Consider the following 17841-nt stretch of genomic DNA (forward strand, 5'->3'; position numbering starts at 1 on the left):
CAGTTTTAGATTCCGTTGCTTCACTTCAGGTTTAATGTATACCTTGCACCTTCTTATTGACGATGAAACACAGAAATTGCATCCGAATTTAATACAAAAGGCACAATGCCGACTTTAGTACAAGAGGACTGACACTTTCCCTTTCTATGATTTGAACCTCTGCTGTGTGTCCAGTTTTAGATTCCGATGCTTCACTTCAGGTTTACTGTACCCTTGGACCTTCTTATTGACGATGAAACACAGAAATTGCATCCGAATTTAACACAAAAGGCACAATGACGACTAAAGTACAAGAGGACTGACTCTCTCCATTTCTATGATTTGAACCTCTCCTGTGAGTCCAGTTTTAGATTCCGATGCTTCACTTCAGGTCTACTGTATCCCTTGGACGTTCTTATTGACGATGAAACACAGAAATTGCATCGGAATTAAGTTCAAAAGGCACAATGCTGACTTAAGTACAAGTGGACTGACACTTTCACTTTCTACGATTTGAACGTCTCCTGTGACTCCAGTATTAGATTCCGATGCTTCACTTCAGGTTTACTGTATACCTTGCACCTTCTTATTGACGATGAAACACAGACATTGCATCCAAATTTAATACAAAAGGCACAATGCCGACTTAAGTACAAGAGGACTGACACTCTCACTTTCTATGATTTGAACCTCTCCTGTGAGTCCAGATTTAGATTCCGATACTTCACTTCAGGTTTACTGTATACCTTGCACCGTCTTATTGACGATGAAACACAGAAATTCCATCCGAATTTAATACAAAAGGCACAATACCGACTTAAGTTCAAGAGGACTGACACTCTCACTTTCTTTGATTTGAACCTCGCCTGTGAGTCCAGTTTTAGATTCCGATGCTTCACTTCAGGTTTACTGTATACCTTGCACCTTCTTATTGACGATGAAACACAGAAATTGCATCGGAATTTAATACAAAAAGCACAATGCCGACTTAAATACAAGAGGACTGACAATCTCACTTTCTATGATTTGAATCTCTCCTGTGATTCCAGTTTTAGATTCCGTTGCTTCACTTCAGGTTTACTGTATACCTTGCGCCTTCTTATTGACGAGCAAAAACAGAAATTGCATCGGAATTAATACGAAAGGCACAATGCCGGCTTAAGTACAAGCGGACTGACACTCTCACTATCTATGATTTGAACCTCTCCTGTGAGTCCAGTTTTAGATTCAGATGCTTCATTTCAGGTTTAGTGTATACCTTGCACCTTCTTATTGACGATGAAACACAGAAATTGCATCCGAAATTAATACAACAGGCACAATACCGACTTAAGTACAAGAGGACTGACCCTCTCCATTTCTATGATTTGAACCTCTCCTGTGAGTCCAGTTTTAGATTCCGTTGCTTCACTTCAGGTTTACTGTTTACCTTGCACCTTCTTATTGATGATGAGACACAGAAATTTCATCGGAATTAGTACAAAAGGCACAATGCCGGCTTAAGTAAAAGAGGACTGTCACTCTGTCTTTGTATGATTTGAACCTCTCCTGTGAGTCCAGTATTAGATTCCGATGCTTCACTTCAGGTTTACTGTATACCTTGCACCTTCTTGTTGACGATGAAACACAGAAATTGCATCGGAATTTAATACAATAGGCACAATGCCGACTTAAATACAAGAGGACTGACACTCTCACTTTCTATTATTTGAATCCCTCCTGTGATTCCAGTTTTAGATTCCGTTGCTTCACTTCAAGTTTACTGTATACCTTGCACCTTCTTATTGACGATGAAACACAGAAATTGCATCGGAATTAATACAAAACGCACAATGACGACTTAAGTACAAGCGGACTGACACTCTCACTATCTATGATTTGAACCTCTCCTGTCAGTCCAGTTTTAGATTCAGATGCTTCATTTCAGGTTTAGTGTATACCTTGCACCTTCTTATTGACGATGAAACACAGAAATTGCATCCGAAATTAATACAACAGGCACAATACCGACTTAAGTACAAGATGACTGACCCTCTCCATTTCTGTGATTTGAACCTCTCCTGTGAGTCCAGTTTTAGATTCCGTTGCTTCACTTCAGGTTTACTGTATACCTTGCACCTTCTTATTGACGATGAGACACAGAAATTTCATCGGAATTAGTACAAAAGGCACAATGCCGGCTTAAGTAAAAGAGGACTGTCACTCTGTCTTTGTATGATTTGAACCTCTCCTGTGAGTCCAGTATTAGATTCCGATGCTTCACTTCAGGTTTACTGTATACCTTGCACCTTCTTGTTGACGATGAAACACAGAAATTGCATCGGAATTTAATACAATAGGCACAATGCCGACTTAAATACAAGAGGGCTGACCCTCTCCATTTCTATGATTTGAACCTCTCCTGTGAGTCCAGTTTTAGATTCCGATGCTTCACTTCAGGTTTACTGTATACCTTGCACTGTCTTACTGACGATGAAACACAAAAATTGCATCGGAATTAAAACCAATAGGCACAATGCCGACTTAAGTAGAAGAGGACTTACGCTCTAACTTCCTATGATTGGATCCTACCCTGTGAGTACAGTTTTAGATTCCGATGCTTCACTGCAGGTTTACTGTATCCCTTCTACCTTCTAATTGACGATGAAACACAGAAATTGCATCCGAATTTAACACAAAAGGCACAATGCCGACTTAAGTACATGAGGACTGACACTCTCACTTTCTATGATTTGAACCTCTCCTGTGATTCCAGTTTTAGATTCCGATGCTTCACTTCAGGTTTACTGTATGCCTTGCACCTTCTTGTTGACGATGAAACACAGAAATTGCATCCGAATTCAATACAAAAGGCACAATGTCGACTTAAGTACAAGATTACTGACACTCTCCCTTTCTATGATTTGAACGTCTCCTGTGACTCCAGTATTAGATTCCGATGCTTCACTTCAGGTTTACTGTATACCTTGCACCTTCTTATTGACGATGACACACTGATATTGCATCCGAATTTAATACAAGAGGCACAATGCCGACTTAGGTACAAGAGGACTGACACTCTTACTTTCTATAATTTGAACCTCTCCTGTGAGTCCAGTTTAGATTCCGATGCTTCACTTCAGGTTTACTGTATACCTTGCACCTTCTTATTGACGATGAAACACAGAAATTTCATCGGAATTTAATACAAAAGGCACAATGCTGATTTAAGTAAAAGAGCACTGTCACTCTCTCTTTCTAAGATTTGAACCTCTCCTGTGAGTCCAGTTTTGGATTCTGATGCTTCACTTCAGGTGTACTGTATACCTTGCACCTTCTTATTGACGATGAAACACAGAAATTGCATCCGAATTTAATACAACAGGCACAATGCCGACTTAAGTGCAAGAGGACTGACACTCTAACTTTCTATGATTTGAACCTCTCCTGTGAGTCCAGTTTTAGAGTCCGATGTTCACTTCAGGTTTAATGTACACCTTGCACCTTCTTATTGACGATGAAACACAGAAATTTCATCGGAATTCAATACAAAAGGCACAATGCCGACTTAAGTAAAAGAGGACTGTCACTCTCCCTTTCTTTGATTTGAACCTCTCCTGTGACTCCAGTATTAGATTCCGATGCTTCACTTCAGGTTTACTGTATACCTTGCACCTTCTTATTGACGATGACACACTGAAATTGCATCCGAATTTAATACAAGAGGCACAATGCCGACTTAGGTGTGGTGTCACCGCCAGACACCACACTTGCTAGGTGGTAGCTTAAATCGGCCGCGGTCCATTTAGTACATGTCGGACCCGCGTGTCGCCACTGTGTAATCGCAGACCTAGCGCCACCACCAAGGCAGGTCTCGTGATACGAGAGAGCACTCGCCCCAGTTGTACGAGAACCTAGCTACCGACCAGATGTACGAAGCCTTTCTCTCTCATTAGCCGAGAGACAGAATAGCCATCTGCTAAGTTAAATAGCGACCACCTAGCAAGGCGCCATTTGTATCAGTGCCTATAGCTTACGAGTATTCAAGGGAGATGTATTCCAAGGACTAATTAAAAGATAAGTAATAAGCATCTACATACTTTTCTTCTTATTCATTTATAAGTTCTCATGTTCCAGACTTCACGCCCGTCTGCGTTAGTCATAGCGTGCATTTTCAGCCATCTCAACTTCACGGTGTCGGCCCAGCTACCGACACAACATTGGCGACGAGATAAACGATTTTTTTTCTGATTGCTTACATTTACTTGTGTCATGGCTTCGCCACATTCTCCAGATGTACTGTCCGAATTTTATCGCTTGCAGAATCAGCAGACGCAGGCGTTATTGGATGCCCTTGGACAGCTCGTCCAGGGTCAACGTGCTCTGCAAACCGATGCGGCCGCCGCCGCTTCTTCGCTACCGCTGCCACTAAACGCTGTTGCACCTCCCTTTCGACCATACGTGGCAGCCGATGAGACCTGGCACGAGTGGTCACGCCAGTTCAACTTTCATCTAGCAGCCTACAGAATTCAAGGTAAAGAGCGGCAGCCGTTTTTGCTTTCTTGTGTCGGTGTGTCCACATACCGTGTGATAGTGAAATTGTTTCCCCGACGCGACGTAGCAACTCTGTCCTACGAGGAAATTTTGTCTGCATTAGATGCCTATTTCAAAGAAACAGTTAATGTGGTTGCAAAACGGTATACGTTCTTTCGTACAAAACGTACGGCCGGTCAAACTAATAGGGAGTGGGTAGCAACATTGCAAGGACTTACTAGGGACTGTGCCTTTGAATGTGACTGTGGTCTTTCTTATTCAGATACAATGGTGCGTGATGCAATTGCACAGAACGTTTCTGATGTTCGCATACGGGAGCAAATTTTGAAACTAGTTAATCCCTCCCTTCAACAAGTGATAGACATATTGGATAGACAGGACACACTTGACTGTGCTCAGGAATCTTTTGAAACTTCGCCAGCCGTGTGTAACATTAACCGGCCCGCTGGACGCGCTGCGCGGCCCGGTAACCGGGCCTTGCGCACGTCGACACAGCGGCCGCCGCGTGCTAAGCCAGGTGTGCCGCGCCAGCACACAAATGCAGTGAAATCATGCCCGCGGTATGCTACTAAACATTCGCATGATCATTGCCCGTCACGCCAAGCTATTTGCTTTTTCTGCAATAAGAAAGGACATGTTCAAAGTGTTTGCCAGAAAAAGCTCAGATCAGACAATCACAATCATTCCAGGCCCTTTGCTTCGCGCCGGAATCGAACCAAGGACACTCAGGCTCGTGGACCTTCGCCTATGGACGTTCATGTCGTTAATTCCACTTCGTCCAGTGACACTTTCTCTAACAGTAACTGTGTTCGTCCCACAAAAACTGTGCGTCGACGTCGCCGGAAATCACGTCAATTAGCAAGTGATTCTGTACCAGTGTCTTTTCAAATTGCACAAAACAGTCGCTTTTGTCGTCAGCAGGACAATAAACTTTTTGTGGACTTAGACTTTGAAGGCAAAGTGATACCATTCCAGCTCGATACCGGAGCTGCAGTTTCATTGCTCAATCACGACACGTACAAACAACTGGGCAAACCTCCGTTGCGTTCCGCAAATGTTAAGCTAACTACATATTCCGGACAGACAATTCTTGTGTTAGGACAGTGCAGCCTTCTTGCAACATACAAGGGACAAACAAAACTTGTGTCATTTTACGTTCTTCGTTCTTCTTCTGCAGTGAACTTGTTTGGTCTAGATTTATTTAAGTTGTTTAACATGTCTATTGTAAATCAGGTCCTATCAGTGAATCGAACTGTGCCTACAGACAGTGCTTCTAGGCTGTGTGACGCATTTGCAGACATTTTTGCACCGGGCTTAGGTTGCGCTAAAAACTATGAAGCACATTTGGAACTGGAAGGAAACGCGCAACCGAAATTTTTCAGAGCGCGCAATGTTCCCCACGCATTGCGTCAGGAGGTCGCAAGAACATTGAACAATGTAGAATCACAAGGTGTGAGTGAATGTGCGCAATGCCTTTTTCATTACAGCTCCGCTTCATCGCTTACGCCGTAAAGGTGTTCCGTTCGTCAGGACGACGGAATGTGAACGCGCCTTTCGCCAGTTGAAATCGGCGTTGCTTTCTAATACTTGCCTTATGCCATTCGATCCCCAGAAACCCCTTTTGTTGATGGTAGATGCATCGGATTTCGGGATCGGTGCTGTGCTTGCGCACAAAGTTGGCTCCCATGATCGCCCTATTGCCTTTGCGTCCAAATTGCTCTCGTCTGCGCAAAGAAATTATTCACAGATAGAGAAAGAAGCTTTGGCTCTCGTGTTTGGTGTTACTAAGTTCCATGATTTCTTGTAGGGTCGTCACTTTACCATCATCACAGACCACAAACCTTTGACATCGCTTTTTCATCCGACCAAGCCTGTACCTCCATGTACAGCGCAGAAATTCATTCGCTGGTCTATTTTCCTCTCGCAGTACCGCTACGATATCTTGTATCGGTCCACTGCTAAGCACGGAAACGCCGATGCGTTGTCCCGTTTGCCTGTTGCTGAGGATAAAGCATTCGATTCTTCCGAACTTGCTTGCATGTTCATTGATTCGGAAACCGATGAAGTGGTCGAATCGTTTCCGATTTATTTTCGTCGTGTCGCTACAGCCACAGCTGCTGACCCTGTCCTTGCTACTGTTTTACGTTTTGTTGCTACGCAATGGCCTTTGTCAAAGTCTCGGATCGAGGATCCGTTGGTTCGCCGATTTTTTGCTCACAAGGAGAGACTTTTTGTTCGACGTGGTGTTTTGTTGTTGCGTTCTGATAATGATCAGTCCAGAGTCGTGGTCCCACGTTCGTTACAGTCCTCTGTTTTACGGCTTCTTCACCAAGGACATTGGGGTATAGTGCGAACGAAACAACTTGCTCGTCAGCACTGTACTTGGTTCGGAATCGATGCTGCGATTACGAATATGTGTTCTTCGTGCCCGGCGTGTGCCGAACAACAGTCCGCACCGCCGCGGAAAGTCTTTGCGTGGCCAAAAGCCACTTCCCCTTGGCAACGCTTGCACATTGATTTTGCTGGTCCATTCTGGAATGCTCGATGGTTGGTTCTGGTCGACGCCTTCAGTAATTTTCCTTTTGTTGTCCGGATGTCTTCCACGACGTCCTCCGCCACCATCCAAGCGTTGTCTGCTATCTTTTGCATTGAAGGTCTTCCGCAGACTATTGTTTCCGACAATGGCCCACAATTCATGTCCGCAGAATTTCAGTCATTCTGCCAGGCCAATGGTATTCAACATCTGACATCCGCGCCGTTTTCGCCTCAGTCCAACGGTGCCGCTGAACGATTGGTCCGGACTTTCAAGTCACAGATGTTGAAATTGAAAGAGTCGCATTCTCGGGAGGACGCATTGTTGCTCTTTTTGTCTTCGTATCGCTCTCAGCCCCGAGATGGTCGCTCGCCGGCTGAGTTGCTCCACGGTCGTCCTCATCGCACCTTGATGTCTTTGCTGCATCCGCCGCATCAGGTTCCTGTGCAGCAGCAGACTCCTGCTTTTGCTCCAGGCGACGTTGTATTTTATCGCAACTATCGAGGTTCACGGCGTTGGCTCGCAGGGCGCATTCTTCGCTGCCTCGGCCGCGCGATGTATTTGGTTTTGGGGGCCTCTGGTGAGTTGCGTCGGCATCTCAATCAGCTGCGCCTCTGTCGTCGCTCGGGTTCTGCCGCTCCCCGTCTGCTTTCAGCGACGGTGCCGTCCGGTCAGCGCCCTGGGGACCCATCTACTGGCTCGCCTCATCCCCAGGTGTTACCGACGATGCCTTCCATTTTGCCCCATGGCGACGCGCCGCCGCAGCCGCAGCAGCAGCAGCCGCCGCCGCCGCCGCCGCCGCTTGTTCTCCCGCCGGCGCCGCCCGCATTCGACGCTTCGTTGCAGCCGCCAAGCGCCTCCCAGGGTCACGCGCCGCCGATCGCTTCCCGTGACCAGCTGTCCTCCGCCATGGAACTCCCGCCCGCTCCGGACCACATGACGTCATCGCGCGTCGGCTACCCCGACGCAATGGAGGTTGATCCTTCGGTCCCTCCTGTCTCTTTACGGGCGCCTACACAGCATGTTGACGTGCACCCTGGACTAGTTTTTCAGGCGTTTCCTAGCTCTCCTCGGCCCGAATGGCCGGGTGCCGGTGGCACAGCCTCGCCTGTTGTTAGGCTCCCCACCTCATCGCATACGTCAACATGTGGTCCTCCCCACGGCGGGCGGAAGCCTTATCACACGACCGTTCGCCGATTTGCGGGGGAGGAATGTGGTGTCACCGCCAGACACCACACTTGCTAGGTGGTAGCTTAAATCGGCCGCGGTCCATTTAGTACATGTCGGACCCGCGTGTCGCCACTGTGTAATCGCAGACCTAGCGCCACCACCAAGGCAGGTCTCGTGATACGAGAGAGCACTCGCCCCAGTTGTACGAGAACCTAGCTACCGACCAGATGTACGAAGCCTTTCTCTCTCATTAGCCGAGAGACAGAATAGCCATCTGCTAAGTTAAATAGCGACCACTTAGCAAGGTGCCATTTGTATCAGTGCCTATAGCTTACGAGTATTCAAGGGAGATGTATTCCAAGGACTAATTAAAAGATAAGTTATAAGCATCTACATACTTTTCTTCTTAATCATTTATAAGTTCTCATGTTCCAGACTTCACGCCCGTCTGCGTTAGTCATAGCGTGCATTTTCAGCCATCTCAACTTCACGGTGTCGGCCCAGCTACCGACACAACATTAGGTACAAGAGGACTGACACTCTCACTTTCTATAATTTGAACCTCTCCTGTGAGTCCAGTTTAGATTCCGATGCTTCACTTCAGGTTTACTGTATACCTTGCACCTTCTTATTGACGACGAAACACAGAAATTTCATCCGAATTTAATACAACAGGCACAATGCCGACTTAAGTACAAGAGGACTGACACTCTAACTTTCTATGATTTGATCCTCTCCTGTGAGTCCAGTTTTAGAGTCCGATGCTTCACTTCAGGTTTAATGTACACCTTGCACCTTCTTATTGACGATGAAACACAGAAATTTCATCGGAATTCAATACAAAAGGCACAATGCCGACTTAAGTAAAAAAGGACTGTCACTCTCCCTTTCTTTGATTTGAACCTCTCCTGTGAGTCCAGTTTTAGATTCCGATGCTTCACTTCAGGTTTACTGTATACCTTGCCCCTTCTTATTGACGATGAAACACAGAAATTGCATCAGAATTAAACACAAAAGGCACAATGCCGCCTTAAGTACAAGAGTACTGACACTCTCCCTTTCTATGATTTGAACCCCTCCTGTGAGTCCAGTTTTAGATTCCGATGCTTCACTTCAGGTTTACTGTATCCCTTGGACCTTCTTATTGACGATGAAACACAGAAATTTCATCGGAATTTAATACAAAAAGCATAATTCCGACTTAAGTAAAAGAGGACTGTCACTCTCACTATCTATGATTTGAACCTCTCCCGTGAGTCCAGTTTTAGATTCCGATGCTTCACTTCAGGTTTACTGTATACCTTGCACCTTCTTATTGACGATGAAACACAGAAATTGCATCGGAATTTAATACAAAAGGCACAATGCCGACTTAAATACAAGAGGACTGACACTCTCACTTTCTATTATTCGAACCTCTCCTGTGATTCCAGTTTAAAGATTCAGATGTTTCACTTCAGGTTTACTGAATACCTTGCACCTTCTTATTGACGATGAGACACAGAAATTGCATCGGAATTTAATACAAAAGGCACAATGCCGACTTAAGTACAAGAGGACTGACACTCTCACTTTCTATGATTTGAACCTCCCTTGTGAGTCCAGTTTAAGGTTCCGATGTTTCACTTCAGGTTTACTGTATACCTTGCACCTTCTTATTGACGATGAAACACAGAAATTGCATCGGAATGTAATACAAATGGCACAATGCCGACTTAAGTACAAGACTACTGACACTCTCACTTTCTATGATTTGAACCTCTCCTGTGAGCCCAGTTTTAGATTCAGATGCTTCACTTCAGGTTTACAGTATACCTTGCACATTCATATTGACGATGAAACACAGAATTTATATCGGAATTTAATACAAAAGGCACAATGCCGTCTTAAGTACAAGCGGACTAACACTCTCACTATCTATGATTTGAACCTCTCCTGTGAGTACAGTTTTAGATACAGATGCTTCACTTCAGGCTTACTGTATCCCTTGGACCTTCTTATTGACGATGAAACACAGAAATTGCATCCGAATTTAACACAAAAGGCACTATGCCGACTAAAGTACAAGAGGACTGACACTCTCCATTTCTATGATTTGAACCTCTCCTGTGAGTCCAGTTTTAGATTCCGAAGCTTCACTTCAGGTCTACTGTATCCCTTGGACGTTCTTATTGACGATGAAACACAGAAATTGCATGGGAATGAAGTTCAAAAGGCACAATGCCGACTTGATTACAAGAGGACTGACACTCTCACTTTCTACGATTTGAACGTCTCCTGTGACTCCAGTATTAGATTCCGATTCTTCATTTCAGGTTTACTATATACCTTGCACCTTCTTATTGACGATGAAACACAGAAATTGCATCCGAATTTAATACAAAAGGCACAATGGTGACTTAAGTACAAGACTACTGACACTCTCACTTTCTATGATCTGAACCTCTCCGGTGAATCCAGTTTTAGATTCCGATGATTCACTTCATGTTTACTGTATACCTTGCACCTTCTTATTGACGATGAAACACGGAAATTGCATCGGAATTTAATACCAAAGGCACAATGCCGACTTAAGTACAAGAGGACTGACACTCTCACTTTTTATGATTTGAATCTCTCCTGTGATTCCAGTTTTAGATTCCGTTGCTTCACTTCAGGTTTAATGTATACCTTGCACCTTCTTATTGACAAGCAAACACAGAAATTGCATCGGAATTAATACGAAAGGCACAATACCGACTTAAGTACAAGCGGACTGACACTCTCACTATCTGTGATTTGAACCTCTCCTGTGAGACTAGTTTTAGATTCAGATGCTTCATTTCAGGTTTACTGTATACCTTGCACCTTCTTATTGACAAGCAAACACAGAAATTGCATCGCAATTAATACGAAAGGCACAATTCCGACTTAAGTACAAGCGGACTAACACTCTCACTATCTGTAATTTGAACCTCTCCTGTGAGTCCAGTTTTAGATTCAGATGCTTCATTTCAGGTTTACTGTATACCTTGCACCTTCTTATTGACGATGAAACACAGAAATATCATCGGAATTTAATACAAAAGGCACAATGCCGGCTTAAGTAAAAGAGGACTGTCACTCTGTCTTTGTATGATTTGAACCTCTCCTGTGAGTCCAATATTAGATTCCGATGCTTCACTTCAGGTTTACTGTATACCTTGCACCTTCTTGTTGACGATGAAACACAGAAATTGCATCGGAATTTAATACAATAGGCACAATGCCGACTTAAATACAAGAGGACTGACACTCTCACTTTCTATGATTTGAACCTCTCCTGTGAGTACAGTTTTAGATACAGATGCTTCGCTTCAGATTTACTGTATACCTTGCACCATCTTATTGACGATGAAACACAGATATTGCATCCGCATTTAATACAAAAGGCACAATACCGACTTAAGTGCAAGAGGACTGACCCTCTACATTTCTATGATTTGAACCTCTCCTGTGAGTCCAGTTTTAGATTCCGATGCTTCACCTCAGGTTTACTGTATCCCTTGGACCTTCTTATTGTCGATGAAACACAGAAATTTCATCAGAATTTAATACAAAAGGCACAATGCCGACTTAAGTAAAAGAGGACTGTCACTCTGTCTTTGTATGATTTGAACCCCTCGTGTGAGTCCAGTTTTAGATTCCGATGCTTCACTTCAGGTTTACTGTATACCTTCTACCTTCTTATTGACGATGAAACACAAAAATTGCATCGGAATTAAAACCAATATGCACAATGCCGACATAAGTACAAGAGGACTGACGCTCTAACTTCCTATGATTGGAACATACCCTGTGAGTCCAGTTTTAGATTCCGATGCTTCACTTCAGGTTTACTGTATCCCTTCTACCTTCTTATTGACGATGAAACACAGAAATTACATCCGAATATAACACAAATGGCACAATGCCGACTTAAGTACATGAGGACTGACACCCTCACTTTCTATGATTTAAACCAGTCCTGTGATTCCAGTTTTAGATTCCGATGCTTCACTTCAAGTTTACTGTATTCCTTGCACATTCTTATTGACGATGAACCACAGAAATTGCATCCGAATTCAATACAAAAGGCACAATGTTGACTTAAGTTCAAGAGGACTGACACTCTCCCTTTCTATGATTTGAACGTCTCCTGTGACTTCAGTATTAGATTCCGATGCTTCACTTCAGGTTTACTGTATACTTTGCACCTTCTTATTGACGATGAAACACAGAAATTGCATCAGAATTTAATACAAAAGGCACAATGCCGACTTAAGTACAAGAGGACTGACACTCTCACTTTCTATGATTTGAACCTCTCCTGTGAGTCCAGTATTACATTCCGATGTTTCACTTCAGGTTTACTGAATACCTTGCACTTTCTTATTGACGATGACACACTGAAATTGCATCCGAATTTAATACAAGAGGCACAATGCTGACTTAAGTACAAGAGGACTGACACTCTCACTCTCTATGATTTGAACCTCCCCTGTGAGTCCAGTGTTAGATTCCGATGCTTCACTTCAGGTTTACTGTATACCTTGCACCTTCTTATTGACGATGAAACACAGAAATTTCATCGGAATTAATACAAAAGGCACAATGCCGGCTTAAGTACAAGCGGACTGACACTCTCACTATCTATGATTTGCACCTCTCCTGTGAGTCCAGTTTTAGATTCAGATGCTTCACTTCAGGTTTACTGTATACCTTGCACCTTCTTATTCACGATGAAACACAGAAATTGCATCCGAATTTAATACAAAAGGCACAATACCGACTTAAGAACAAGAGGACTGACTCTCTCCATTTCTATGATTTGAACCTCTCCTGTGAGTCCAGTTTTCGATTCCGATGCTTCACTTCAGGCTTACTGTATCCCTTGGACCTTCTTATTGACGATGAAACACAGCAATTGCATCCGAATTTAACACAAAAGGCACAATGCCGCCTAAAGTACAAGAGGACTGACACTCTCCATTTCTATGATTTGAACCTCTCCTGTGGGTCCAGTTTTAGATTCCGATGCTTCACTTCAGGTCTACCGTATCCCTTGGACGTTCTTATTGACGATGAAACACAGAAATTGCATCGGAATTAAATTCAAAAGGCACAATGCCGACTTACGTACAAGAGGACTGACACTCTCACTTTCTATGATTTGAGCGTCTCCTGTGACTCTAGTATTAGATTCCGATGCTTCACTTCAGGTTTACTGTATACCTTGCACCTTCTTATTGACGATGAAACACAGAAATGGCATCCGAATTTAATACAAAAGGCACAATGGTGACTTAAGTACAAGACGACTGACACTCTCCCTTTCTATGATTTGAACCTCTCCGGTGAGTCCAGTTTTAGATTCCGATGCTTCACTTCAGGTTTACTGTATACCTTGCACCTTCTTATTGACGATGAAACACAGAAATTGCATCGGAATTTAATACAAAAGGCGCAATGCCGACTTAAGTACAAGAGGACTGACACTCTCACTTTCTATGATTTGAACCTCTCCTGTGAGTCCAGTATTAGATTCCGATGTTTCACTTCAGGTTTACTGTATACCTTGCACTTTCTTATTGACGATGACACACTGAAATTGCATCCGAATTTAATACAAGAGGCACAATGCCGACTTAAGTACATGAGGACTGACACTCTCACTTTCTATGATTTGAACCTCTCCTGTGAGTCCAGTTTTAGATTCCGATGCTTCACTTCAGGTTTACTGTATACCTTGCACCTTCTTATTGACGATGAAACACAGAAATTTCATCGGAATTTAATACATAGGACACAATGCCGACTTAAGTACAAGAGGACTGACACTCTAACTTTCTATGATTTGAACCTCTCCTGTGAGTCCAGTTTTAGAGTCCGATGCTTCACTTCAGGTTTACTGTATACCTTGCACCTTCTTATTGACGATGAAACACAGAAATTTCATCGGAATTCAATACAAAAGGCACAATGCCGACTTAAGTAAAAGAGGACTGTCAATCTCCCTTTCTATGATTTGAACCTCTCCTGTGAGTCCAGTTTTAGATTCCGATGCTTCGCTTCAGGTTTACTGTACACCTTGCCCCTTCTTATTGACGATGAAACACAGGAATTGCATCCGAATTAAATACAAAAGGCACAATGCCGACTTAAGTACAAGAGGACTGACACTCTCCCTTTCTATGATTTGAACTCCTCCTGTGAGTCCAGTTTTAGATTCCGATGCTTCACTTCAGGTTTACTGTATCCCTTGGACCTTCTTATTGACGATGAAACACAGAAATTTCATCGGAATTTAATACAAAAAGCATAATTCCGACTTAAGTAAAAGAGGACTGTTGCTCTCACTATCTATGATTTGAACCTCGCCTGTGAGTCCAGTTTTAGATTCCGATGCTTCACTTCAGGTTTACTGAATACCTTGCACCTTCTTATTGACGATGAATCACAGAAATTGCATCGGAATTTAATATAAAATGCACAATGCCGACTTAAATACAAGAGGACTGACACTCTCACTTTCTATTATTCGAACCTCTCCTGTGAAACCAGTTTTAGATTCAGATGTTTCACTTCAGGTTTAATGAATACCTTGCACCTTCTTATTGACGATGAAGCACAGAAATTGCATCGGAATTTAATACAAAATGCACAATGCCGACTTAAGTACAAGAGGACTGACACTCTCACTTTCTATGATTTGAACCTCTCCTGTGAGTCCAGTTTTAGATTCAGATGCTTCACTTCAGGTTTACTGTATACCTTGGACCTTCTTATTGACGATGAAACACAGAAATTGCATCGGAATTTATTACAAATGCACAATGCCGACTTAAGTACAAGAGTACTGCCACTCTCACTTTCTATGATTTGAACCTCTCCTGTGAGTCCAGTTTTAGATTCCGATGCTTGACTTCAGGTTTACTTTATACCTTGCACCTTCTTATTGACGATGAAACACAGAAATTTCATCGGAATTAATACAAAAGGCACAATGCCGACTTAAGTACAAGCGGACTGACACTCTCACTATCTATGATTTGCACCTCTCCTGTGAGTCCAGTTTTAGATTCAGATGCTTCACTTCAGGTTTACTGTATACCTTGCACCTTCTTATTGACGATGAAACACAGAAATCTCATCGGAATTCAATACAAAAGGCACAATGCCGACTTAAGTAAAAGAGGACTGTCAATCTCCCTTTCTATGATTTGAACCTCTCCTGTGAGTCCAGTTTTAGATTCCGATGCTTCACTTCAGGTTTACTGTATACCTTGCCACTTCTTATTGACGATGAAACACTGGAATTGCATCCGAATTAAATACAAAAGTCACAATGCCGACTTAGGTACAAGATAATTGACACTCTCCCTTTCTATGAATTGAACTCCTCCTGTGAGTCCAGTTTTAGATTCCGATGCTTCACTTCAGGTTTACTGTATCTCTTGGACCTTCTTATTGACGATGAAACACAGAAATTTCATCGGAATTTAATACAAAAAGCATAATTCCGACTTAAGTAAAAGAGGACTGTCACTCTCACTATCTATGATTTGAACCTCTCCTGTGAGTCCAGTTTTAGATTCCGATGCTTCACTTCAGGTTTACTGTATTCCTTGCACCTTCTTATTGACGTTGAAACACAGAAATTGCATCCGAATTCAATACAAAAGGCACAATGCCGACTTAAGTACAAGAGCACTGACACTCTAACTTTCTATGATATGAACCTCTCCTGTGAGTCCAGTTTTAGAGTCCGATGCTTCACTTCAGGTTTAATGTATACCTTGCACCTTCTTATTGACGATGAAACACAGAAATTTCATCGGAATTCAATACAAAAGGCACATTGCCGACTTAAGTAAAAGAGGACTGTCAATCTCCCTTTCTATGATTTGAACCACTCCTGAGAGTCCAGTTTTAGATTCCGATCTTCACTTCAGGTTTACTGTATACCTTGCCCCTTCTTATTGACGATGAAACACAGGAATTGCATCTGAATTAAATACAAAAGGCACAATGCCGACTTAAGTAAAAGAGGACTGTCACTCTAACTATCTATGATTTGAACCTCTCCTGTGAGTCCAGTTTTAGATTCCGATGCTTCACTTCAGGTTTACTGAATACCTTGCACCTTCTTATTGACGATGAAACACAGAAATTGCATCGGAATTTAATACAAAAGGCACAATGCCGACTTAATTACAAGAGGACTGACACTCTCACTTTCTATTATTCGAACCTCTCCTGTGATTCCAGTTTTAGATTCAGATGTTTCACTTCAGGTTTACTGAATACCTTGCACCTTTTTATTGACGATGAAGCACAGAAATTGCATCGGAATTTAATACAAAATGCACAATGTGGACTTAAGTACAAGAGGACTGACACTCTCACTTTCTATGATTTGAACCTCTCTTGTGAGTCCAGTTTTAGATTCCGATGCTTCACTTCAGGTTTACTGTATACCTTGCACCTTCTTATTGACGATGAAACACAGAAATTGCATCGGAATTTAATACAAAAGGCACAATGCCGACTTAAGTACAAGAGGACTGACACTCTCACTTTCTATGATTTGAACCTCTCCTGTGAGTCCAGTTTTAGAGTCCGATGCTTCACTTCAGGTTTAATGTATACCTTGCACCTTCTTATTGACGATGAAACACAGAAATTTCATCGGAATTCAATACAAAAGGCACAATGCCGACTTAAGTAAAAGAGGACTGTCAATCTCCCTTTCTATGATTTGAACCTCTCCTGTGAGCCCAGTTTTAGATTCCGATGCTTCACTTCAGGTTTACTGTATACCTTGCCCCTTCTTATTGACGATGAAACACAGGAATTGCATTCGAATTAAATACAAAAGGCACAATGCCGACTTAAGTTCAAGAGGACTGACCCTCTCCCTTTCTATGATTTGAACTCCTCCTGTGAGTCCAGTTTTAGATTCCGATGCTTCACTTCAGGTTTACTGTATCCCTTGGACCTTCTTATTGACGATGAAACACAGAAATTTCATCGGAATTTAATACAAAAAGCATAATTCCGACTTAAGTAAAAGAGGACTGTCACTCTCACTATCTATGATTTGAACCTCTCCTGTGAGTCCAGTTTTAGATTCCGATGCTTCACTTCAGGTTTACTGAATACCTTGCAACTTCTTATTGACGATGAAACACAGAAATTGCATCGGAATTTAATACAAAAGGCACAATGCCGACTTAAATACAAGAGGACTGACACTCTCACTTTCTATTATTCGAACCTCTCCTGTGATTCCAGTTTTAGATTCAGATGTTTCACTTCAGGTTTACTGAATACCTTGCACCTTCTTATTGACGATGAAGCACAGAAATTGCATCGGAATTTAATACAAAAGGCACAATGTCGACTTAAGTACAAGAGGACTGACACTCTCACTTTCTATGATTTGAACCTCTCTTGTGAGTCCAGTTTTAGATTCCGATGCTTCACTTCAGGTTTACTGTATACCTTGCACCTTCTTATTGACGATGAAACACAGAAATTGCATCGGAATTTAATACAAATGGCACAATGCCGACTTAAGTACAAGAGGACTGACACTCTCACTTTCTATGATTTGAACCTCTCCT

Source organism: Schistocerca serialis, unplaced genomic scaffold (assembly GCF_023864345.2).
Source record: "Schistocerca serialis cubense isolate TAMUIC-IGC-003099 unplaced genomic scaffold, iqSchSeri2.2 HiC_scaffold_1393, whole genome shotgun sequence".
Taxonomy (NCBI): domain Eukaryota; kingdom Metazoa; phylum Arthropoda; class Insecta; order Orthoptera; family Acrididae; genus Schistocerca; species Schistocerca serialis.